We start from the raw sequence: 27,995 nt of genomic DNA on the forward strand, positions 1-27,995 counted from the left end.
TCAGATATTTCTTGATGAAATCTTTCCCCATGCTCGTCACTTACCGCTCCAAGGTTAGAAGGGAAAAAATCCAAATAAGAATGTAAAAAGTGTATTTTCAGAGACATATTACACTCCATTTTCTCATATGCACTTAACGTGGTGTCCACAAGTTCGATGTAGTTGTCTGCCCTAGAATTTCCAAGGAAATTTGAGCAAACATCTTTGAGCGTATTCCGAATCTCACCGGTGAGCAATCCGATGGCATCACGGTGTTCCGAATTCCACCTATGACGTCATTGATGCTCCACCGGTGTCGCACCAGTGCCATCAACTTGCAGAGGTGGTGGCAGTCTCCATCAGCCGCCATCAGTGAATCTGATTGGTTCTTGTATAGGGCGGGAATTAGCAGACGAATAACATCGTGCACTGTTGTGTCATGGCGGCGTGTTCTGCTTTACTTCTGATGTATTGTTTGTAATGAGAAGAAAGTAAAAACAATATGTTAATGGCTTATGAGCGAACATATCAACGAACCCGTTATTACTACTGGTTCAAGAAATAAATTGTTTATGCTATCTTTTCTTTGAACGAGATGGGAGTACGAAAATTTCGCAAAATTTTGCTAGCGTAGCACAGACAACAACTTGTACAGTCGCCATGACAGCCATCGATCCTTCCAGCAGTTTTGTTCCTTATTTCGCTGCTACGTGACGTCATTGATGCCACCGGACCGGTGAGATTCGGAATACGCTGTTTGAAAGCGAGCCATGTCATTTTTTCTGTAACGGAAGGTTTTTCCTCAAACAAAGAGTCAGCCAAAACTTTGCGAATTTGTGGACAGATGAAGATGCCCTCTTTTAATTTGCCTTCACTCAAACTGGTAAACTTTTCTTTTAAATACTGAAAACCACATCCTTGTTTGTTCATTGTGTAGACCTCACTTTGAACTTTTATGAAATTTACTGAATAGAAGGGACCGATATCTGTTTATTTATTAGAAGTACAAAAGAACAATGCAACAAGCACAAGAAACCGGAAATACGTAATAAACTCATAAAATGACTAGCTTTTGTTTTGATTTACAACCCCCAACCCGCGCTAAATGTTTCCTGAGAGAGCACTTATTGAAAAGTGAAATCATAATATAGGTTAAAAACCTTACGCGATACGAAGAAAAGAGATGCATTTTCGGATTCAGCGCACACAAAACCATAAGGGACACATTGTTTTAAGTCGGAGCAAAATTCTTGTTGTTCAGTGTAATTGCAGTCAGAAATTTATCGAATTTGTACGATGTCACCCGTAGGCCTATTTATATGATATACGGGATGAAAACTATAAAAACACGAAACTTAAAGAAATCTGGAGAAAAATATCAGATGATCTGAAAATAAATAGGACTATATTTTATTTTTATGAGTTTTAATAGTATTAATTATAACATATGAAATAATGTATCTTTATGTCCTAACAGTATACATAATTTTAATCACAGCATAGCAAAGAATCCTCTATCATATCATGAATGGCCAAAAACGGAGGTCTATTCAACCTGAAATAAAGCGAAACGTATCATCATCCAAATCGAAATCAGTGTCCGAAACTCGCCCTTATCTTCGTGAGATACAATTTGATTTCCAGATATTTCTGGCTTTAATTTTAGGCCTACTTTTTCTTTTCATTAACAAAATGTTCAGATAACTCCATTTCCTCATCATCTGAAGATTCAGATTCAACATAGTAGCGTTCGTACATAATTTGTGAAGTACGACAATATACTTACAGATTATATATTTAAGTACGACAATATACGTAAATACATAACCTGTAATATTTCCCGCAACGAGTGATTACTGTAATCAGAAAAATGTACTCTGCATGAAGGCAGTGCATAGATGATCATAGCGAAGTGTGATCTGTGATAGCGAAAATTCGCTAAGTGTGTGGAGGAAGGCTCTTCCCATCTTTCTCGCAACACATTTGTCGCTAGCGTGATCTCTTCAAATGTGTAACGGGCCTTAAGAAAGCAGAAAACAGTACAACTGGTCTGTTGTGACGAGAATGCAAGCCCCCGCATACCGGTAATGCATCATGTTACAAACACGTTCACGTCTAAGTATTTTTAACAACGTAAATATTATTCAACGTAGTTCGTAGGATGATCTCAAAAACAACACGACATCATCTGTGAATCTTAAATTGATTAATTTCTTTCCATTTATGTTTATGCCATACTTTCCCCATCCCAATTTCCTAAATACGTCTTCCAGTACACAATATACGTAAAGATTATTATTTTTTGGTCCTACAGAATATATCTGTTATGGTAACAATTAATATTAGAGGAGAAAAATTCGCTTCGGCGCCGGGGATCGAACCCGGGTCCTTGGTTCTACGTACGTACCAGGCGCCGGAGCGAATTTTTCTCCTGTAATATTAATTTGTTACCATAACAGATATATTCTGTAGGACCAAAAAATAATAATCTTTACGTAGATTGTTCTAGTAACAACGTAATTTCTGTACAGATTACTGTGCATATTACTGTGGAATCCCGGCCAGCAAGACACTCAACTGAGTGCGCGCCTTGTATAATGGCAGTTGACTTAATATAAAATGTCAGCATACATCCCCAACTTGGAGTCAGGCCACAAAGGGAAAAACACTGGAGGAGGGGAGTTCGATCCGGTGCCGTGGATTGGACTTCGGCGTAGCTCAATGGTGAGAGCGCTTGGTACGTAGAACCAAGGACCTGGGTTGGATCCCCGGCGCCGGAGCGAATTTTTCTCCTCTAATATTAATTCTAGTACACAATTGAAATGTGCAGATAGTGTACATGTACTATTAAAATTTCCAACCCGTTGATTCTTCCATTTGGAGAGAAATTGTAGTGAATTTCATTCGTAAGGTAAAGTATCGTCACGTCCTCTGTTAGCCATCGGCGTGGCTCAGTTGGTTAAGGCGCTTGCCTGGAGATCTGAAGTTGCGCTCGGGCGTAGGTTCGATCCCCGCTTGGGCTGATTATCTGGTTGGTTTTTTCCGAGGTTTTCCTCAACCGCAAGGTGATTGCCAGGTAATCCTCGGCCTCTATTCTCACCAAATACCATCTCGCTATCACCAAACTCATCGACGCTAAATAACCTAGTAGTTAATACAGCGTCGTTAAATAACCAAATAAAAAAAAACTTCTCTGTTAAGTCCCCGATTCGTCGCATGGTTGCGTTATTGGACATAGAAACTGTGAATAATTATTATTTCGTGAGTTTTCCATCCAGCATATATTCAGCCAAGCTCTTAACGCAAGTCTTGATAAGGTTTTCAGTGATGATTTTTAGGCTTCATCAGCTTCAGCAACTCACTGACTGTCTAACAATAAGTAGGACGCCATCTAAGCCTACGACTTTTAGTTAACCGGTTTTGAGTGAAGGGATATTATTTTCTGAGCTTAAGAAAGTTCACCGTACTTCCTTTTGTAGAAATGAGTCTGTTTTCCCTTTCAATCTGGATGGACTCCCTCCAGACAGGCAGCAGGCGTGCAAATTACCCATTCTCGGAACGGGGAGGTAGTGACGAAAAATAACGATATGAGACTCATCCCACCGGAATGAGCACACTTAAATCCTTTATGGCGACTAGGCGGAAAAATAGAGGCTCCATTCACTATTTAAGGCTTATACAGAGTATAATGGAAAGACATAGGGCATCGAATTTATGAACTACGTATTACTAAAGGGCAGATAATAATCAGAAAATTAAAAGAAAGGAACTGAGGATCTGTTTTCAAATAGTACCATAATAGACAGGGACCAGCAACGGCTTTTGAGGGCTCCCATCTAACAATTAAAAGATTTAATAAAATAACTTAGATAGACTGTTGTAATAAGAATCTGAATACTAGTAATAAATTATTTATTATTATTATTATTATTATTATTATTATTATTATTATTCAAATCAAGATTTTCAGGTATAACTCCCTGTAAAGTTGATTTGAATAATTTCGAGGGAAAAATTGTTCCGGAGCCGGGTATCGAACCCGGGACCTTTGGTTTAACGTACCAACGCTCTACCACTGAGCAACTCGGGAACTCTAACCGACACCGATCCAATTTTTCCCTCTATATCCACAGACCTCAAAGTGGGCTGACAACCGTCAAGCAACCAACTTCGAGTGCACACTAACTCCGTGTGACTTAAATTGTGGTTTTCTGTTAACGAACAGTGACGTGTATTATGCAAATCAAGATTGATATTCAAATCAACTTTACAGGGAGAGATTTTCAGGTATAACTCCCTGTAAAGTTGATTTGAATATCAATCTTGATTTGCATAATACACGTCACTGTTCGTTAACAGAAAACCACAATTTAAGTCACACGGAGTTAGTGTGCACTCGAAGTTGGTTGCTTGACGGTTGTCAGCCCACTATGAGGTCTGTGGATATAGAGGGAAAAATTGGATCGGTGTCGGTTAGAGTTCCCGAGTTGCTCAGTGGTAGAGCGTTGGTACGTTAAACCAAAGGTCCCGGGTTCGATACCCGGCTCCGGAACAATTTTTCCCTCGAAATTATTCAAATCAACTTTACAGGGAGTTATACCTGAAAATCTTGATTTGCATAATACACGTCACTGTTCGTTAACAGAAAACCACAATTTAAGTCACACGGAGTTAGTGTGCACTCGAGGTTGGTTGCTTGACGGTTGTCAGCCCACTTTGAGGTCTGTGGATATAGAGGGAAAAATTGGATCGGTGTCGGTTAGAGTTCCCGAGTTGCTCAGTGGTAGAGCGTTGGTACGTTAAACCAAAGGTCCCGGGTTCGATACCCGGCTCCGGAACAATTTTTCCCTCGAAATTATTCAAATCAACTTTACAGGGAGTTATACCTGAAAATCTTGATTTGCATAATACACGTCACTGTTCGTTAACAGAAAACCACAATTTAAGTCACACGGAGTTAGTGTGCACTCGAAGTTGGTTGCTTGACGGTTGTCAGCCCACTTTGAGGTCTGTGGATATAGAGGGAAAAATTGGATCGGTGTCGGTTAGAGTTCCCGAGTTGCTCAGTGGTAGAGCGTTGGTACGTTAAACCAAAGGTCCCGGGTTCGATACCCGGCTCCGGAACAATTTTTCCCTCGAAATTATTCAAATCAACTTTACAGGGAGTTATACCTGAAAATCTTGATTTGCATAATACACGTCACTGTTCGTTAACAGAAAACCACAATTTAAGTCACACGGAGTTAGTGTGCACTCGAAGTTGGTTGCTTGACGGTTGTCAGCCCACTTTGAGGTCTGTGGATATAGAGGGAAAAATTGGATCGGTGTCGGTTAGAGTTCCCGAGTTGCTCAGTGGTAGAGCGTTGGTACGTTAAACCAAAGGTCCCGGGTTCGATACCCGGCTCCGGAACAATTTTTCCCTCGAAATTATTCAAATCAACTTTACAGGGAGTTATACCTGAAAATCTTGATTTGCATAATACACGTCACTGTTCGTTAACAGAAAACCACAATTTAAGTCACACGGAGTTAGTGTGCACTCGAAGTTGGTTGCTTGACGGTTGTCAGCCCACTTTGAGGTCTGTGGATATAGAGGGAAAAATTGGATCGGTGTCGGTTAGAGTTCCCGAGTTGCTCAGTGGTAGAGCGTTGGTACGTTAAACCAAAGGTCCCGGGTTCGATACCCGGCTCCGGAACAATTTTTCCCTCGAAATTATTCAAATCAACTTTACAGGGAGTTATACCTGAAAATCTTGATTTGCATAATACACGTCACTGTTCGTTAACAGAAAACCACAATTTAAGTCACACGGAGTTAGTGTGCACTCGAAGTTGGTTGCTTGACGGTTGTCAGCCCACTTTGAGGTCTGTGGATATAGAAGGAAAAATTGGATCGGTGTCGGTTAGAGTTCCCGAGTTGCTCAGTGGTAGAGCGTTGGTACGTTAAACCAAAGGTCCCGGGTTCGATACCCGGCTCCGGAACAATTTTTCCCTCGAAATTATTCAAATCAACTTTACAGGGAGTTATACCTGAAAATCTTGATTTGCATAATACACGTCACTGTTCGTTAACAGAAAACCACAATTTAAGTCACACGGAGTTAGTGTGCACTCGAAGTTGGTTGCTTGACGGTTGTCAGCCCACTTTGAGGTCTGTGGATATAGAGGGAAAAATTGGATCGGTGTCGGTTAGAGTTCCCGAGTTGCTCAGTGGTAGAGCGTTGGTACGTTAAACCAAAGGTCCCGGGTTCGATACCCGGCTCCGGAACAATTTTTCCCTCGAAATTATTATTATTATTATTATTATTATTATTATTATTATTATTATTATTATTATTATTATTATTATTGTAGGTTATTTAAGTGTAAGTGTATAATGAATTTAATTGTGCCTTAGTTTTTCTGATATTATGTTACATTTCCTTCAATTCTGGTTTGTGTTTTCTGTGTTTCTCATTCGTTTGTGTTTATTTAAGTATTCAACGCTACGAAAGGTTTTGGAAATAATTCAGCGCTGTGTAAGTGTTCGGATTGTTTAAGTGTTTCTTAAGTGTTAAAATTGGTTAAGATGTGTAAGAACTCTGCAAGTGTTGCGTAAACGTTCTGCAAAATTTTTCAGCTTAGTGCTAAAAATGATTTGTGTTGTGCTTTGTTTTTGTGTTGTGAGTTGTGTTTATGTTGTGATTTTATATTTGTGTTGTTATTTTGCATTTGTTATTGTTTTGTAATTTTATTATTGTTTTGTAATTGTGTTGCTTGATTTGCTTTGTATTGGCATGTTATTTTAAGTTTTGTTTCATATTTGAATTTTGTTGTGGTCTATGCGATGTGCTTTGTATTTCTTTCTTGTGTAAATTATACTTGCTCTCTTCTGTATTGTACCGACATCTCAAACAGATATCTGCTCATTCGCAATGCAATAAATTAATTCATTTGTCCATCCATCCATCCATCCATCCATCCATCCATCCATCCATCCATCCATCCATCCATCCATCCATCCATCCATCCACCCATCCATCCATACATCCATCCAAACTAACAGCGCATTTTTGCTTGTAAACACGCACAGTTTGGCAATACTTTGCCATAAAATACGCACTGATCTCAAGCAACAATATGTCTAAGTAGGAATCGTGATACTTCCTTTTACTATTTTCATTGTTTTGGCACTTTCCATCGAAGGCTTGGGCAATTCGGTCAGATGATATATGTAATATAATATAATATAATATAATATAATATAATATAATATAATATAATATAATATAATATAATATAATATAATATAATAATAGTACATTATGCATCGAGCCTATAATGGTAATAATTAAGACGAGAGTATGTTTATGAAACGAGCGCAAGCGAGTTTCATATTTTTCATACGAGACCATATTTCTAACTTGAAATTATTCAGAAGTATTTATTTTATTCTTATCTGACTGAGGAGGAGAACTGACCTAATGCAATAGATTTTGAGATGTGCGCAGACGCGAAAGTATTGATTTTTTTAGAGGAACGAATGTCATTGACCTTGATATAATCTAGAGAGTAAAATAAACATTAACCTTGATATAACCTTGAAATTGGTTTAGACATTGAAAAACGAGATGACTAAATCAATTTATTTCAGTATTATTTACAATTAACGCTAATTATTATAGTAACAGAACATAACCTTCTGCGACAGTATTGGATTTCCAGCCTCCGTGACGTTTCGCTAGTTGTCTTTCGATTGCATATCCGAGAATAATAGATACTTGCGCTTTCACATTGCTACAATGGTGCTTTCTGATTGGTGGAACATCTGAACTTTAATGAATAGGTGTACTTTAATGGGGTGTATAATTACTACATTTCGGCATGGTCGAGCATAAAATATAATATAATATAATATAATATAATATAATATAATATAATATAATATAATATAATATAATATAATATAATATAATATAATATAATATAATATAATATGATATATAGACAGTGGATGCGGGATGACTTAAGGAAAAGTGAAGTTGTTTCGTATCAGAGTATATGGCACGTGCCGCGCCGTCCGTCTTTTGTGTACCTGGCGAGTACAGCAGCGTACATAACGAAGGAACCCCGATGCGTTCATAGTAACATTACAACGCAATGTGCTCAGTTGTGTTATCCTGCTCAAGTATTTAGTACGCGTTGAATATGTTGTGCTGATCCATTCATAATGGCAAAACGTTAAATTCGCTCAGAGATACGAAATGCAATTAAGAAGTATGAGAGTGACATTTTATGTATTAACTAAGACAATATCGTGTGTAATGTATGTCAAATTGAAATAACAACCAGAACAACTCAGGCTATAGAGAAACATTGCAACAGTACATCGCACAGGAAATGCGTTCAAATGAAATGTGAGGAACCATCATCATCATCATCATCATCATCATCATCATTATCATCATCATCATCATTTAGTTGTGCGGATCTAACGACACGTGCAACATGATGCTCAGTACAAATATTCCTCTAAAGAAATTGAGTGATCCCCATTTTAGAGGTTTTCTTCAGAATTTCTCTCGATACAAAAATTGTTTAAGCGATAGGCGAAGGCGATTCAGCTTCGACAACTTACGAGAATATATCGTCGTTTACTGCAACGCTGGTATTTGCATCAATGATGACGAGGACTGAACCTTACAAGGTATGTACTACAGTACGTTATTTTTCTTTTCCTTCTGACTATACGGAGATACATTAGCATGTTGACGTCGACTGTTTACGTTTAAAACCTCTTCAGCCAATGGTCTGAATGGAAAAAATGTAATATATAGTAAATGTACACTTACATTCAATGATAAGTCATCCCGCATCCACTGTATAATAATATAATATAATATAATATAATATAATATAATATAATATAATATAATATAATATAATATAATATAATATAATATAATATAATATACTATAATGTAATGCAAGACAAGACAACAAATGTAATATAATAATAATAATAATAATAATAATAATAATAATAATAATAATAATAATAATAATGTTCTGGCAAGTAAGAAACACAAAAAGATTGCCCGTAATATCTGGACATACTAATTGTTCCACATCTGGTGGAGGTACTGTGATGGAGGATTTAATAATTTATTATGGATCGAGATTTCAGCCAGCGATCCAGTGAAAGAAAATCGTCTATGTTTTGTGAATCACTACATATATGTTACAATAACACTGCAATGAGCAGATGTTTGTCCTGAAGACGGAAGATCCGAGTAATGATAATGGTCTAATTGCATATAAGAAAAAATAAAATTAAAAAGGACACACTCAAAATAAAGCTTAAAAAATAACACAGCACAGTAATTTTAATTTGTTTTGTTATTAAACTAAGTGATGACTGAACTGAAACTGACTGAAGGAGTGACGAAACGTGAGGTTTTAATATGCAGTAGAAGCTTATGAGATAATTCTGGAAGTTTTCGAATCTAAAAATCGGATCTTAAAAGGGCGGGGAAATGATCACAGTTGAGACGATATTAGCAATTCTTTGGTTTCCCAAAGTGTAGTCTGTGTGTCGTGCCGACGTGCTCGATGTTTTGCTTGGTTCCGAGAAGGTGCGGGCGATCAAAGCTGACACACGACATATATTTCAGTTGCTATCTACACCAGAGGTCTGCATCGGACGTTTTCGCTCGAGCGCCAAGTAGTTCATAGCATAATCCGATAGTAGCCCACATGCATGATGGGTAAAATTGTCACGAGCGATAAATCCTCGAACGGTATAAGCCGAGCGTTAGACATTCGTTCTTGTTACAGTGATGAACTGTGTAGTAACATCATAGATGTTTATCATTTCAAAACTTTGCAGCATTTAACTAACCTCTCCATAGTACAACTACAAAACTTGCTTTAAAATGTAATATAAATGTTGTAGGTAAAGGAATTTTTTTTTTCCCCACACAGGAATGATGTTGTTTTTGCCACATCTGATGTTATTGGATGTAAATGTAATTATTATAAACGGAGAACACAATCACGATAATGCAAGAACTGTATCAAGTTTTCTAGTAATACTTACTTACTTACAAATGGCTTTTAAGGAACCCGAAGGTTCATTGCCGCCCTGACATAAGCCCGCCAACGGTCCCTATCCTGTGCAAGATTAATCCAGTCTCTATCATCATACCCCAACTCCCTCAAATCCATTTTAATATTATCCTCCCATCTACGTCTCGGCCTCCCTAAAGGTCTTTTTCCCTCCGGTCTCCCAACTAACACTCTATATGCATTTCTGGATTCGCCCATACGTGCTACATGCCCTGCCCATCTCAAACGTCTGGATTTAATGTTCCTAATTATGTCTGGTGAAGAATACAATGCGTGCAGTTCTGTGTTGTGTAACTTTCTCCATTCTCCTGTAACTTCATCCCTCTTAGCCCCAAATATTTTCCTAAGCACCTTATTCTCAAACACCCTTAACCTATGTTCCTCTCTCAGAGTGAGAGTCCAAGTTTCACAACCATACAGAATAACCGGTAATATAACTGTTTTATAAATTCTAACTTTCAGATTTTTGGACAGCAGACTAGATGATAAGAGCTTCTCAACCGAATAATAACACGCATTTCCCATATTTATTCTGCGTTTAATTTCCTCCCGAGTGTCATTTATATTTGTTACTGTTGCTCCAAGATATTTGAATTTTTCCACCTCTTCGAAGGATAAATCTCGAATTTTTATATTTCCATTTCGTACAATATTCTGGTCACGAGACATAATCATATACTTTGTCTTTTCGGGATTTACTTCCAAACCGATCGCTTTACTTGCTTCAAGTAAAATTTCCGTGTTTTCCCTAATCGTTTGTGTATTTTCTCCTAACATATTCACGTCATCCGCATAGACAAGCAGCTGATGTAACCCGTTCAATTCCAAACCCTACCTGTTATCCTGAACTTTCCTAATGGCATATTCTAGAGCGAAGTGAAAAAGTAAAGATGATAGTGCATCTCCCTGCTTTAGCCCGCAGTGAATTGGAAAAGCATCAGATACTGATCTATACGGACTCTGCTGTATATTTCACTGAGACACGTTTTAATTAATCGAACTAGTTTCTTGGGAATACCAAATTCAGTAAGAATATCATATAATACTTCCCTCTTAACCGAGTCATATGCCTTTTTGAAGTCTATGAATAACTGATGTACCGTACCCTTATACTCCCATTTTTTCTCCATTATCTGTCGAATACAAAAAATCTGATCAATAGTCGATCTATTACGCCGAAAGCCGCACTGATGATCCCCAATAATTTCATCTACGTACGGAGTTAATCTTCTCAAAAGAATATTGGACAAAATTTTGTACGTCAACAAAAGTGATATTCCTCGAAAGTTACCACAGTTGGTTTTGTCCCCCTTTTTAAAAATAGGTACAATTATGGACTCCTTCCATTGTTCTGGTACAATTTCCTTTTCCCGAATAGCAAGTACAAGTTTATAAATTTCGCCATATAATGCACTTCCACCCTCTTGTATTAATTCTGCTGGAATGTGATCGGTACCTGGAGACTTGTACTTTTTCAGATTTTCTATCGCAATTTCGACTTCTGAAAGCGTGGGTTCGGGTATAATTGGCTCAGCAGTTTGTATCTTAATTTCGTCCCGATCATTTCTATTCGGCCTATGTACATCTAGTAGTTGCGCAAAATAGTTTTTCCACCTGTTTAGGATTGATGGAGAGTCTGCAAGCAAGTCACCATCTTCATCCTTGATCACGTTTACCCTTGGCTGATATCCGTTCTTATATTCCTTCATACCCTTATATAAATCTCGAATGTTTTTATTCTTACTATTTGTTTCTACCTCATTCAGTTTTTCCTTCAAGTAACCTCTCTTTTTATTCCTAAGTGTACGACTTGCTTCCCGTCTTTCATTGAAGTAATTATCTCTCTTCTCCTCAACTGGATCCTGTAAGAATTTCAATTTTGCCTGTTTCCTTCTTTCTACTACCATGCAACAATCTTCATCAAACCACGGTTTCTTTTTCCTAGTTTCATAATAACCTATGCTCTGCTCAGCTGCAATTTTGATACTATCTCTGATATTTTCCCACACGCTATTAACATCTAATTCTTTCTCAACTTCGTCGGAACTTTCTAAAGTGGCAAACCTATTCGAAATTTCGACCTGATAATTTCGCTTAGCTTCCTCGTCCTTTAATTTCAAAATATTGAATTTAGTAATATTAACTTGTTGCTCTACTCGCTTGGCTACTGATAATCTTTCTCTTAATTCTCCAATCACCAAATAATGATCAGAATTACAGTCTGCACCCCTGAAAGTTCGAATATCTACTATACTAGTATGTCTCCGTTTATCTATCAAGATGTGATCTATTTGGTTGTGTGTCAATCCATCTGGAGAGTCCAAGTATATTTATGTATATCCTTATGGGGGAATGTTGTACTTTTGACAATTAAATTGTTCGATGTGGCAAAGTTGACTAATCTAACTCCAGTGTCACTACTAATTGCGTGTAGGCTCTCTTTTCCTATAGTTGGTCTAAAAATATCCTCCCGTCCTACTTTAGCGTTGAAATCCCCCAATAAAATTTTCATGTGATATCTAGGTAACTGATCAAAAGTATGTTCCAATTCCTCATAGAAGCTATCCTTTATATGGTCGTCTTTCTCTTCTGTAGGGGCGTGAGCATTTATAACTATGATGTCGCACCATCTACCCTTAAGTACTAAATATGACAATCTGTCACTGATAAATTCGTTTTTTTTACTGCTGAATTTATTCTTTTATGAACAAAGAATCCTCTTCCTAATTGGTGATTATTGTTTTCTAGTAATAATAATATAATAATAATAATAATAATAATAATAATAATAATAATAATAATAATAATAATAATACTCTCTAATAATTAGCGTATCAATCTTTGCGTCTGTAACAGTTGTGCAGCATGATTATTCGTTTTATTATATTTTCTCTGACGTTATCTCTGTACTAATATTGTTATTAATCTACTGCTATATCAATAATATTTTGTAAAACGTTTCTACACTGTCGCAGTATATAGGCGTAACACTATGTATGGACCTATCATATTATATATGTGGTAAATCAAATACTGAATAATTATTAATTAGTAATAATAACTATATATCGAACTTTTTCATCTATTTTATTTATAACTTCATGTTCCTGTTTTGATACATTCCATTGACTATTCCATTAACCGTTTGTCATAAACGCAGAAAATAAAGCCTTATTTTTGCCGTGTGAGCAAAACATATGTGTATATAAACTATTGCCTTCCATACAAGATAAGACATGTCGGTGAGATGACCTTGTACAGTGCTTTTATTTATTACGAGCGTATCACGACCGATCGTATCTCACTCGAGGGTGCGACACTCGACCGAGTTCAAGCGAGTGATTTAACTCTAATGCAGCATTATGATCTACACGATCACAGGACACTACAGAAGGCAAATTATTTCTTGTCTTAATACAGTTCATGGCCATTCACGATTTTGAGATATTGCCACATTCACCCCCCCCCCCTCAATCTCTTCGCGGATCACGGTTTGGGAACCACTGTCTTTGAGGGTTTTGGGCTCACGAAGTAGCTCTTAATCAGTTCTGAAACTGTACTTTAAGCGTTGCGTTCATTACGTCTACGGGCGTCTATATCCAATTATAAAGAAAATGTTTAAACTTTGAAACCTTGTTTCATCAGATGTTTGGTACATGAGTACAGGACAAAAGTACATGCCAGATATTAAAAGAAGAAAATAATTATTGCACTTACATTTTTAATTCCTTTACTGCTGGTTCCGAATCCAGACACTCTATAAGCGTTTGAATTCCACCACATTGACTCAGATTCGTTCCAGAGAGCTGAATTCGACTTCTTTATATAATTTGCATTTGTGTGATGAGGATGTGTTTGTAGTCTGTCATCTCAATTACGTTTCTTTAATCGAGGGATTTCATCCGGTCCACGTTGATCCACTTAAAAAGTTTCATAATCATATTATATAATTCAGCAGTATAATACCAAGCTTAGAGGATGTAAAATTAATATCCCTAACGTAGAAGCTTTGAATTTTTATTTCCTTTGAGATCAGAGATGCTTAAAAATGTATTCTACGTCTGTTGTACTTTGCGCCTGTTAAGTATCTAAACGCCATGTATAAATGCAACATCATGCGTAACTGTCAGCAGCGGCTTATGAATTATACAGGGTGTTTCAAAAGTGATGGTAAAAATGTATTCTACGTCTGTTGTACTTTGCGCCTGTTAAGTATCTAAACGCCATGTATAAATGCAACATCATGCGTAACTGTCAGCAGCGGCTTATGAATTATACAGGGTGTTTCAAAAGTGATGGTAAAAATTAGGGATGAGAAGTAACAACGAAAAAAAGCAATAAAGTTCCAGTAAACATGGGTCCGCAAATTAAGAATTTACGAGATAATACAATTTTCTGCTGGTTGGGATTTGCTGATCACTTAGTACTAATTCCAATAAAATTAGTGACAATTTTATTTCTTTTATCAATCACGAGACAGTAACATTAATAATTTTTGCTTCAACGTCACAGAAATGTGATTGAACATAAACAAAATGAACTTTTTGTTTGAACAACAGTAAAGTTTTTAGATAAACAAGGTACAGTACAGTACAGTATGAACACGTTAACTGAAGAATTTTACAGCACATGTTCAAAATCTGCTCATGGACTTGAATGCAACTGTCTGGTTTCTTCTGCAAAGATCCAAGAATGACTCGAGCAATCCTGGATCATCCTGTGCTAGAGGACACCTAAATCCCGGTGCTGCAACGCTTCAAGGTGTTGACTGTGGTGATATATTTTGTGTAAACTAGTTTTTTTTTATAACCTCATATACAAAAATCCAAAACCTTTAAATTCCGTGATCTAGGTACAGGTTCTCCTCTACCTATCCACTGTTTACCATATCGTCTACTAACATATCGATTCATACTTAAAAGGAAATGGGATGGGGAGAGTGTGGTATACGTATCAACCATGAATGTTTGCGCTTTAACTTATCCAGGCGCTCGGTTCACTGGCGGCCCGAACCAGCAAAAAAATGACATTATCTCGTAAACGGTTAATTTGCGGACCCATATTTACAGGCACTTTCTTTGCTTGTCTTCGTTTTTACTACTCATCCTTAAATTTTGGCCATCACTTTTGAAACAACCTGTATATCCAAAGGTCAAATACCTTTTTAATAAGAGGAAATGTAGACTTGCATTGAGATTGTTATAAATTCGCCACAGATATAACAAAATATGTTCACAATTGATATTATAAGAGAAAAATTCGCTCCGGTGCCGGGGATCGAACCCGGATCCTTGGTTCTAGGTACCAAGCGCTCTAACCATTGAGCTAGGCTTAAGTTCAATCCACAGCACCGGATCGAATCCCTCTCCTCCGGTGTTTTTCTCTTTTGTGGCCGGACTCCAAGTTCGGCATATATGTTGACATTTATATTAAGTCAACTGCCATTACAAGGAGCGCACTCATTTGAGTGACTTGGTGGCCGGGATTTTACAGTAATATGCACTGTTGGGCGAATAATCTAGTAAAGATTATTTTTTTGGTTCTACAGAATATATCTGTTATAGTAACAATTGATATCTTTACTATCCCAACGTGTCTGCTATTTTTGGAATGCCTCCTGAAAGTCGCGTTCTTGAAGCCTGCCAAGCACCTTCTGCGATTTGCGTTGAATCTTCTCCATAGTGTCAAAACATCGACCCTTTAGCTTCAATTTCTTCTTCGGAAACAAAAAAAAAAGTCGCAGGGGGGCAAATCTAGTGAAGACGGGGGGTGAGGAACGACGATCATTTTGTTACGGGTGCAAAACTGGCGTATTGCGAGAGCTCTGTGAACTGTGGCCATGGAACATCCAATTGTTCTCTGTCCAAAGTTGTGGTGGTTCATGTTCGAAATGGATGTATCATTGTGCACAATTTGTCGAATTTTTTCGATATTTTCGGCAATGTTACACGTGTGTGGTGAACCTGGCCTCTCATCGTCCTCCAGCGATGTTCTGCCATTTCTGAAAAGTGAATGCCACTCAAAACACCTCGTCTTCATTCCCGTAGGCTTGCTTCAACATTCCATGGGTTTTGGTTGCTGATTTTCCGAAGAATTTGATGTTGGTTCTCTGCTCCAGTTTCGAGTCCATCGTGATTTCGCAAATGCGTGGATGCACATGCAAACAAAACCTTGTGTAACACAGATCTCAATGAAGATGGCGTTTTGAAACTTTGTGTCGCTTCTCTTCAAAGTCGTCTAATGTCACTGCTGCTCGCGCGTATCAATAACGCGATTCCTTAAATCTCAGCAGGAACAGTCTCGGAATTTAATGATCACGCCTCGTACTTTACCTCTGATTGAGGCTCTGGCTGATATGTACATACATCATCAGGTAGTATATCTCACTTGTCGATATGTGTCAGAGGAAGAACAATTGTTTGTATACATCTGAAGTCTGATTACTGTAATATGTAACTAGTCAGCGATGTATGCAATGGAGGGGGAAAGGAACTAGCCACCCTACCTCATAATCTCCTGGCATAGTTGTCTCATGAGTGATATCTTCCTGGTGTCTCTTATAAAGTTCAAACCTGTCTTCGTACAGTTGACTAAACAATAACATACTTGTAAGGTATTCATAATGTTCTTATGTCTTCATCTGGAAGACGGAACTCACCTTTATCAACTAAGACATGCTAAAATTATTGAATGGAGATTTTGTAAAGCTGCTGAAATTGTATACGAATTGAGAGGAAAATTTAATTTAATTTACTTTGATTATTTGAAATTTTATAGTTGGTGGTAGCTATGACAATATCTGTTCTATGCTCGATAGTGAGCAATAAGGTTCGGATAAAGTAGCTGTATCAGGATAGGCTGTATAACTGTATACGATAGGGCCTTGACTTGCCTTAGAACACTACCCTTCCACTAGTTAAAACTCTACCTCCTGGGAAAAGCGCTCCCCATCACCTAGCTAAAACATCAGTGAACTGGCTGGGGAGACACGGACTACCAGTTAATGTTTGTAAACAAAACGCACGAACCAAGGCTTCCTATCCTGATACAGTTACGGGTCATTCCATATCAAATCAACAAGGCGCTCAACCCGACCGACTCAGATTTCTTTCAAAATTTGAGGGTTTGTTTTACCTGCCGCGCTAACTAAAACTGCCGAGTTTCATATGTCCTGTGCTTTTCGTTTTCTGTCAGTGGCGTTTCAAACATGAAGAAAAATCATATTTTTGTAAGCACGCCGCTTGTATTAAAATTATATATCTCAACAACGTCTCCAGATAAATTTACAAAAATTGAGTGATACATTCTTAATATTGATAGTTTTTATTGCTTATATTGTTTTCTGCATATATTCAATTACACTAAAAAAACATGGTGAAACAATTTTCATATATTCATATTTAAAAATGCGGGGGTTCTGTTTTAAGCAAAAAATATATATAGTACGCCTCAAATAGTGATATAATGAACTGATAAGTTTCAACTTGGAATCATCATAGGTTATAAAGATAAAAAATGTTATGTCACTGCAAGCGTAAGCTAACCGTATAAGTCGCGATAATTATATCCCACACATTCGTTGTATTTAATTAGGCCTATATTTGATCATATTCTTGAATGTCGCTATGTAATTTAACATTTAGTACATAATTCGAATTTTTTAAATTATTACCTCAAATAAATAATTGCCACATGGTTTTAGTTAAACCTGAAGTTCTGTAAGAAATGCTTACATTTCATTGCTGAGATGAAATAGCCTGATCACCTTTCCAGACAGGATGCTCCGTTGTTTCAGCTGCATTTTATAACTGCTTAGCAAGTATAATACCCATCCTAAACAGCAGGACTGTATGAAACTTGTGTTCCAGGCACTGCGGTGAATTTTGTAAATCAAAGAGCAAGCATTTTTTCCTCTTCGGTATAGCTTTTTTCAGTCACATAAACGGTATTAACGTTTGGGAGATGATCCCTTGTCCAGGCGTACAATTCCCTAGGTGTAGTTATTTGTTTATCGAATGGTCTCTGCAAACTAGCATGAGCGCAAACAATCTTAAGTGTCCCACCTACAACGTCGCATGCTCTTTTGCCATGCGATATGCAAAAATATGCAATTCTGCTGGAAATCCAAAATATTCTTCCTGTAATGTGAGGTTCAGGAAATTTTTTTCTATTTTTATACTGAGCAGAGAATCCATCAGAGAAATACATAATTTTTGTGGTGAATTACAGATGTTTGTTTTAATGACTCCATTAGATATTTTTGAAACAGATGTACAGCTGTAGTGTCATGATTCGGGCAGTGTGAAATTATTACCAGATTTTTAATAGAGACTGTATCGGATGATGATTTGTTATAATATATTGCGAGAGTATGGATGGTTGTCTGCACATTAGTCCTGTGGTATGACTGAATTTCATCTTGGATTACGAAATAATAGTTTTCAGCGAAGTCGCATAACACAACATGGCTGTAGAAATGATTTCATATCACGTAGAAACTTACTTTGTTCAGGTGATATAAATGAGTGAGTCAACAAATCACCAAGTTTCTCCAAGAGACAGTCGAAAAATTTGTCTTTGGGTTTCACTATGGTCTCAAGCGCTGATCAGTCAGTCGTCATCCACTGCTTGTAGGTCACTGATTCATTGAAGTTTTATTCGAAACATTTCTCTAAACCCTCTCTTATTTTGAATGGCTCAGGACATTCTGTACATTTCCTGAACAAGCAATTTATATGAGGAGGATTGCACACCATTGTAGCCAAGAAATGTTGGTAAGTTGGAAGGTATAAAGAAAAATTTTCTAGAAATCCACGTAGACTTGAAACTTTAATAAATTGCTTCCGGCATGAGTTTTACATTCTGATGAGGACACAAACACAGACAGTATAGTCTCACTAACTCCAGCTAGAATACAATTTCTTGGTCTGAGAGCTGAAAATTTGGAGAATATTACCTTCATTTCAGGGTTAGAATTTGAAACGCTGCATATAATTCATTTCTGCTCATGTGATTTACTCCCTCATTCTTTAATCATAACAAATATTCCTTACCAGGCATCATTCTGCTAATCTCGTCAGAACAACAGAATTCCTTGACTTTACCGGCAACAGCCGCTGGCAAGGGTTTTCCAGGTTCCGGATTTGGTGAACACAAAATTCCCTTTTCCTTTGCCAGGACTTTGGCTTTCCGAATTATGTATTAGGAAGCTGAAAGAAACTTTTTTTTATATATTATTATGATCCAGATTTTAGGTAGTAGTGTTAAAATGGCGATTTTCTCACTTTTACCTGAATTTTGAAAATTTTCCTGCAACTGAGACAAAATTTCAGAATCAGGATGAAGGTCCTGGTTCATAGGCGTCTTTAATATCGAAGACTTTATCTTTTAAGACTTTTTCAATATTTTCAAATTTCTGTCTCTTATATTTCTCTTGTTGTAGCCTTTTTTGTTTAATAAGAAACACACCTTGGTCAAAAAGACTTGTATTTAATGAACTTACATTTGCTGTAGAATCAACGTATTCTTCATTACTAGAGTCATTCTGAGGATTCTGCGTAATAGCATCATATTATATTTTTTTATTTCTTTGCGACACATAGTGCACACCTTTTGTTCCTGTTTTAAATCAGGAAATACATTAAGCATCCACGATATAACACTTCTTAAATGTTTCCTCTAATTACAATGCCCTGATTTCTCGAAGGGATTGCAGCAAACATATAACTTAAAACGCGACTCCATTACATCGCACAAAACTACCACATTCTAAAACAAACTAGCGAAACTGCACTTGAAACAGATCGCACGTTTTGTATAAATTGAAGACTGTATAAACTGCCACTCATGAGGGTCTGACAGATCGACGACGCAGATAATAATCAGACAAGTACGAACTCGCACGCATGCAGTGTTGGTGTAAGATGGGTTTAAGTGCTACAAACCAAGACATTGATTTCTTTTTTAACTGATATTCCTGAAACGTTCCCAAAATGAAACTTACACCAAGGGGAGAATGCTCTTACCTCTATAACATATATTTTTCGCGAAATAATTTGTGCCCCGCATTTTTAGATATTCAGTGTTAAAATGTGATTCACGTGACCATTCAATAAAGAATTCGATACTTCGATGCAAACCTATTTTTATTGAAAAGTATGATTTGTTAGCTTTAAAATAAGCCCAAGTTTAAGATTATACCTCAATTAGAAGAGAAGTTATGAATTATTTTTGTTGACATAGTATGCAACATTTTTACATTTTTTCTCATATTGACAGAATTGCTGTATGGATATCGTGCATTATTGAGGGCTAAAATTTTACATAATTAATTAACTTAAGGTTCTTTACCATCCCACCAAATTTAATGAAAATCTGAGGTGGTCGGGTTGAAAAGTCCACTTTTTTGTGTTGATTTGACATGGAATGGCCCTTACAGTAGTGCGTCTCGTTTAGGCACAGTGACAATGTAGACAAAGCGTAGGTAACGTATGGGGGGTGGGGAGGACGAGCCGTACGATAAACAAGAGGGATGCACAAAGTTTTAGTTAACATTTATGGCGGAGCATTAATTGAAATTATATTTTCGAAAAACAAACAAAACAAAAGAACACAAATCGCACAACGTTACCATATACACATTTTAACAAAGAAGCAATTGTAAGGTTGAAATAATTCAATATAACAAATAAAATTTTACTACTTATATGATGTTGCTTTCAAGCAGCATTTTTTTACGGTCATGAATTTCATTCTCTGTAGGACTAACATAATATCATTGTCTTCTGTGACCGATTTAACAAAACTACAGTACTGTAATTATGTTTAGGAAATAGTGTTGTCACTTAAGACCAATATACTGTAGTTTTATTAATTCGGCCACAGAAGATGGTGATATTATGTTAGTCACACACAGAATGAAATTCATGACCGTAGAAAATGCTGCTTGAAAGCAATATCATGTAAGTAGCAAAATTTTATTTGTTATATTGAAATATTTTAACGCTACAATTGCTTCTTTGTTAAAATGTGTATGTGATAACGTTATACTTTGCTTTGTGTGTTTTGAAAAGTATACATAACTTCAATTAATGCTCCGCCATAAATGTTATAACTAAAACCTTGTGCATCCCTCGTGTTTATCGTACGGCTTGTCCTCTCCCCACACGTTGCCTGCACTTCGTTTACGTTTCCACTGTGCCTGAGAGAAACGCTTTACTGTACTTTTTCCGAACCATAATAGTGAGCAATGTAAATTCCTGTCGCCGCAGACTCCATTCGACTCTTAACGAACCCATAAGTGCATTTTTGCATCTTGACGATTATTAGTCCCTGAAAGCACAATTTGAAGTTTTCCCTATAATTCTAACATTTGAGGACATAACCTTTCGTTTATGGCTCGTAGAGAATAATCTGAATATAATTTTTAAAGACCAATTCGAAGCGATTGAAGTTAAGTGAATGGAAAGACTAAATTGTCTGTTAAGTTTGCTACATTAATTGCCTGAATAACGAAGTTCGAACTTCTTCTTGGTACATTGTGCCATTACGTTTTCACTGTTAAATGTCTGCTATTAAATTTCATGGCACCACATTCATAGAATAAAAGTGGCGACTGAAGAGATTGTTGAAGGATAACAACTACGATGAAAATCTTCAACGTGCAATCGATATCCTCATAATTTTAATTTGCATAGTGTTAAGTGTTAGTGTTGTGTTTTATCCCAGATCACATATATAACAGATTGGTCATCCTTATGCTAAAATCGGTAGCACTTTAAACACAACACCCACCAGGATCGCCACCCGTCCGCCGTAAACAAATACGAGATGGCAGTACAGTCGCTAATGCAATTCAAATGGGAGTTATGACGTGACTCTTTATGTAACAACTAGATGGCAGCATATTAAGCCTGACAGAAGTTGTTACCGTCAAAGCCTATAAGGCCGAGCAATCTGGGTATATATCATCTAGGGTTTTATGCAGTGTAAATATTACATATGGAGTGCGCAGTAGCGTTGCGGTTAAGACGTAAGGTTCGATTTCCGGTAGGTCATAGATATTCTCCATTGATCTAATCCTTCTGACTCCACAATGGCCCAGGAGTTTCCTCAGTCCCTAATAGAAATAAGAACCAGAGGTATTTCGTTGGGGGTGAAGGATGCGGGCACGTAGGAGTGATATCCCTACTGCCATTAATTCCGATTGTCTGTACAGGAAGGATCCATAACCTCCATCTTCCTTATGGGCCTACATGGACTCTAATGGAATGGCATAAACAATAAATAATATAAACAAACAGCCGAAATAGTTGATCCTACGATGAGATTTGAAATTTCAGCCAATCTACTGGCTGAAGTGAGCGAAGAGAAAAAGAAAATGTACGAGCCCACGATTCAGTATCTATCAGCGAAATACAACACTGAAAAAATCACAGATAGGTACCGATCTCTTCTTCGGAGCGAGAGGCACCATTCCGAAAGCCTTTGTAAAGTGGAGGGAAAAATACAAGCTGAAGAGACATCTTCAAGATGCCATCGTCACCACCATAATACAATTTTCTGTAGCGATATTTCGCCAGCATCTTTATGGTAAACACGCAATTTAAATTTTTTTACTAGGTTTTATTTTTCTTATGTCTTAATTTCTTTCGTTTGAAATCTGAATATATAATTTTTCATTTTTTAATTTTATTGTGCGCTTTTCTGTGTCACAAGGCAAACCCAAAATATTGAGTTATACTGATAAAGTAATTAATTGGTATATAACGAAAAAAATTCACCCAATAGTACATGGTGATTCCAAAAAGACTATACAAATTTGTAAGCGTATAGAAATGTATTTGGGTGTTTGAGAATAAGGTGCTAAGGAAAATATTTGGGGCTAAGCGGGATGAAGTTACAGGAGAATGGAGAAAGTTACACAACACAGAACTGCACGCATTGTATTCTTCACCTGACATAATTAGGAACATTAAATCCAGACGTTTGAGATGGGCAGGGCATGTAGCACGTATGGGCGAATCCAGAAATGCATATAGAGTGTTAGTTGGGAGACCGGAGGGAAAAAGACCTTTAGGGAGGCCGAGACGTAGATGGGAGGATAATATTAAAATGGATCTGAGGGAGGTGGGGTATGATGATAGAGACTGGATTAATCTTGCACAGGATAGGGACCGCTGGCGGGCTTATGTGAGGGCGGCAATGAACCTTCGGGTTCCTTAAAAGCCATTTGTAAGTAAGTAAGTATAGAAATGTATTTAGAAAACATACAGATTTGGTTTTAATGGCATGTAATAGCAAAACTCGCCAAATTTTCACTCAGTGTGGTTCGATGTGACTTCAGTTGGTCATACGGCAGACATTCCAATTGAACTCAATTTCTTGCCAAACTCGCTGCAGCATATCCGGCGTCACTAACTCAATTGCGGCGGTAATTCGGTTTCTGAGCTCAGCGAGATTGGCAGGTAAGAGTTGAACGTACACTTGATCTTTAAGGAACCTCTATAAGAAGAAATTTAGCAGTGTCAAGTCGGGGGACTGAGGTGGCCATTATGTCGGTTGTGAATTAAGATTTCCGATGAGGTTTGATAGAGATTCTGGTTCAATAACGTCTCATCTTCTTCAATCTCACCAAGTATTTCTAAACAGAAATCCCGTCGACCCATATTATCTTCATCAGTAATGTGTTGCACTATCGTAAATCGGTATGGTTTTAAGTGTAAACATCTCCTTAAAATGCGACAAACGGTTGGTTGTGGAATCCCAGTCTCACGAGAAGTACGCCGCGTTGATTTTCTAGGACTTCGAACAAAGCTTCCCCTCACTTGTTCGACCACAGCATTAGCCATACGTGGACGTCCGGGAGATTTGGGATGGATAATAGAACAGCCAGTCTCAAATAAATTGTTGCCCTCGTGGGAGCATCCTTGTCATACTGGGTACGAAATCTACGCTGAACCACTGTCGCAGATTTCGGTTCTTCAAACAAAAACACACAGCGAGCTCGCTCTGCACCTGTGAAAGCAGCCATTTTGAAATGAACTACGTTAGCGCACGCGGTGACAGAACTAGGTACAGCTCAGTTACTTTATGGTGACAGCTCGTCGACGCGAGAGAGGAGAAGGTTCGACTGTGGGAGGGAGAACGATCCGAGACGGAGCGAATGGAGGGAGGGAAATACAGTCATATCAGAAATGAAATTTCACGTTGCAGCGTCTGCATAATTTTGAGCTCCTGTGACTGTGTTCACTTCATACTCCGGAACAATAGTCACTAATAAACACTAATGTGGAAATACAATGAACAGCAGTTCGGAACAATAGTCACTAATAAACACTAATGTGGAAATACAATGAGCAGCAGTGCGGAACAATAGTCACTAATTATTTTTTTAAGTGTGGGTCGCTATTCTGTGAAATATGGAACTCGTGCTATGGTTTGTCTTATGACAGCTTCATTAAAGTTGTCCACAGTTGATTTTGGCGCCGTTTATATCAATGTCTTTAGTCTCCCTTATTATTTGGCTAACACAGCTCTCAGACACAGCGGTAAACTCTGCTACAAGTTTTCCAACATTTATTACGTTTTTTCTTCCGACGCTATCTTCATAAAGTGCTACACGTTGCTCACGACTTCTCGCGACTGTGAATGCAATACCCGACCTTTCAGTTTGCTTCTAACAGGCAGCATTTTCACAAATAGAAAACAGCATTGAATCTAGACAATAAATACTACACACTAAACAATACAAAACAGGAGCACTACAACTATTTAAGTAACTAAATGAAATGTACGTAACAAACACACTAAATTGCAATATACAAGACAGTGGTGGTGTAGTACGTCCTTAGCGCGACTGTACGCCCACACTAACGCTCCCGAGATGTGACCGCTAGCGCAGCCAGGGGAAGACTAAAATGAACACCCCTTCGAACAAGCAGTGAACTCGCCCAAACCACTGCGTCGCCAGGCCAGAGCTGTCACCATAAAGTAATTGGCCTGTACTACAAAGTTATGTCAGTGAAAACGTGATGAATTTTGCTATCAGATGGCATTGCAACCAGCTTCGTATATTTTCTAAATAATTTCTATAAACTTACAAAGTTGTATAGGCCCTTTGGAATAACCGTGTATAGGAGAAGAGTCATGCACAGATTTTTACCGACGAACGGTAAGATAAAAATGGTAGCCTTGGTACAAAGTTCGGGGGAAGTCTAAAACATCCTAAGAATATCAAATCAGATTTTGCGGAAACGGGTATTTTATTAAAGTGAAAATATGTTGGTATATCCTCCTCGTTATCATTGCAACCATCTCTAGAATAATGTGTAGTCTACATATCATGAGAGAAATAATAAATCTCAAAACAAATTAAAAAAAAAAAAGACAAACCTTCTTTGTAAGCTAATCATTTCACGTGAAGTGCGTGTGATCAACATGACGTATGTGCACCATTCGGGACATCAGAGGAAATTATGGAACAAAGACACACATCGTACTTACTGACAAATGGCTTTTAAGGAACCCGAAGGTTCATTGCCGCCCTCATATAAGCCCGCCATTGGTCTCTATCCTGTGCAAGATTAATGCACTCTCTATCATCATATCCCATCTCCCTCAAATCCATTTTAATATTATCCTCCCATCTACGTCTCGGCCTCCCCAAAGATCTTTTTCCCTCCGGCCTCCCAACTAACACTTTATATGCATTTCTGGATTCGCTCATACGTGCTACATGCCCTGCCCATCTCAAACGTCGGGATTAGACACACACATCATAATCCTGTTAAATGGAGACAACTCAGGAATCTAACTTTAATCCGATGAAAACCTCAGAAAATTTAGTCTAATAACCACGTGCATCAACATCGGTTAAAAATGTAGTAACCATGGGTTACGAAATCATGGTTAAAAAGTAACCATAGATAAAATTATTTTCTGTGCACCATTCATAACCACTGGTTACTTAATCGTGATTAGCTGACGTCTCATTTAACCAGAGTAAAATCTATGATGGTATAATCTTTCTACAAAATGACGAAAGGAAAGCATGCATAATATATCTGCAAAGATAATAGTCAACGTCTAAAAACGACTATGTTTATTCCGTTTTACATCGAAACGAACATATTATGTATTTTCGCGTTGCATTTGTTTGCCTTTGGGCGGTGTTATGTTTACGAGTTGCATTTATTTGTTTTGCAGCGCGGTTAGTTAGAATGGAAAATTAAAATAGAAAATGATTATATCCCAATGTGAGTCTGAAGTATTGATAAATTTCATTACCAAATTTAAATATGGGAAATCCTTAATATGAGGAGCATAGTATCAAAGTTAGACAACTCCATTTTTTTTGTTTTTTTGTTTTTTTTTTTTTTTGTTTTGCGATTTCGAGATATTGATTGTTTCTCATAGAATTTTGTATGCTAAATGTGATTCTGAAACTATTTAAGTTCAAAAACGTATAGAACAGAGCGAAAATAGCACTTAATTGTGCGCTTTAGAATCAAAATGTAGACAATTCCACTGTGGCTTGGTTTCAAATTAGAACAATTCCTTCAGTAGCCAATAAGAAGCCCACATTCGTACCACCTTTTCCCATCACGCGTCGCGAATCCAACATGGCTTATTATTTATATAATCGGTTTGTGGATGAATAAGTACTGTTTTACGTAAATTTGCTTTGAAACCGAGTTAGAAGGGACTAAGATTCAAAAGTAGACAATGTCACTTTAAATATAGCTTCGTTTGGTTTCGAAAACAGACAACTCCATGACTTAGTTTCAGAGATGGACAACTCCACTTTTTAAACTTAAATTTCTACCTGAATATTAATTTTAATCACATTTTGAGATTGAACAAATATTTCTACTGTCGGTGACTCAGGAGAAGACGAGAGCGGACTGACGAGGAAGGAATGTGAACAGATAACGTAAGACAACACGAGCAATATTTGTCCTGCAGTAAGCGGAAACATTAGGTCTCCTTCTGTTCAACTTAGCTTTAATTTCCATACGCATTGTTACTCATGTTTCCTGCACGAGTAATAACCTGGCTACTGGGATGCTTATCTGAGCGATGTTTATAATAATCAGCAGCGATAGCCAAGAAGGTCACATTCTTTCCGCTCGTCTTCTCCTGAGTAACGGACAGTATGACTCATGAGAATATTAAAAAAAATGTACGTATAACCGTGACATTGGTTTCCAAGGATCTAATTTTTCGCATCTCCTGTAAAAAAAAACAAAACAAACAAAAGTGGAGTTGTCCAACTTTAATACCAAGCTCCTCGTATGTTGCATTACAAAAAAAGAAAAAAAAAAGATGAAAGTATCCATAAAGGAAACGGATGAAGAAGATTAGTAGGAATGTGTGTACAATCCAGGGCCCCACTTATACGAAGGAAGTACTGTATGTAATGTACTAAGATCCATCCATAACCTCTCTTCGTTCAGCCTGCGACGTAAAGAAAGAGAATCTGAAAATATCAGTTGTATAGAATCAGAATGTAAACAGCCGATTCATGGAAGAAATAGATATATCTGTGGGTTATTCCACGTGATCCATTTGATGCAGCAGAAAAAAACACGAAAGATTTTAATAAACGAAATCCGTTCTGAGATTTTCTCTCATCCAATTTCTCCTAAGAATTTTCTTTCCACTAATAAAACTTCAGGCTCATCATCATCCTTATCCAAGTACTATAGGCTACTAATTGTCTTCGAAATAATCAGCTGTAGATCTGGCCGCCATTTTGTTTTATTAGGCCTGATACTCACTGGTTATCTCCTTTAACCGCTCGAATATGGCCGGTTAGAGATTACCGTGGTTAACCTCCTGTTTAAAATCCTAACCGAGGTCGATGCACGCCAAAAATGCCTAACCAGGGGTTAGGTGACAATTTTAAT

This window comes from Periplaneta americana, chromosome 14, assembly GCF_040183065.1.
Source record: "Periplaneta americana isolate PAMFEO1 chromosome 14, P.americana_PAMFEO1_priV1, whole genome shotgun sequence".
In the NCBI taxonomy this organism is placed as follows: domain Eukaryota; kingdom Metazoa; phylum Arthropoda; class Insecta; order Blattodea; family Blattidae; genus Periplaneta; species Periplaneta americana.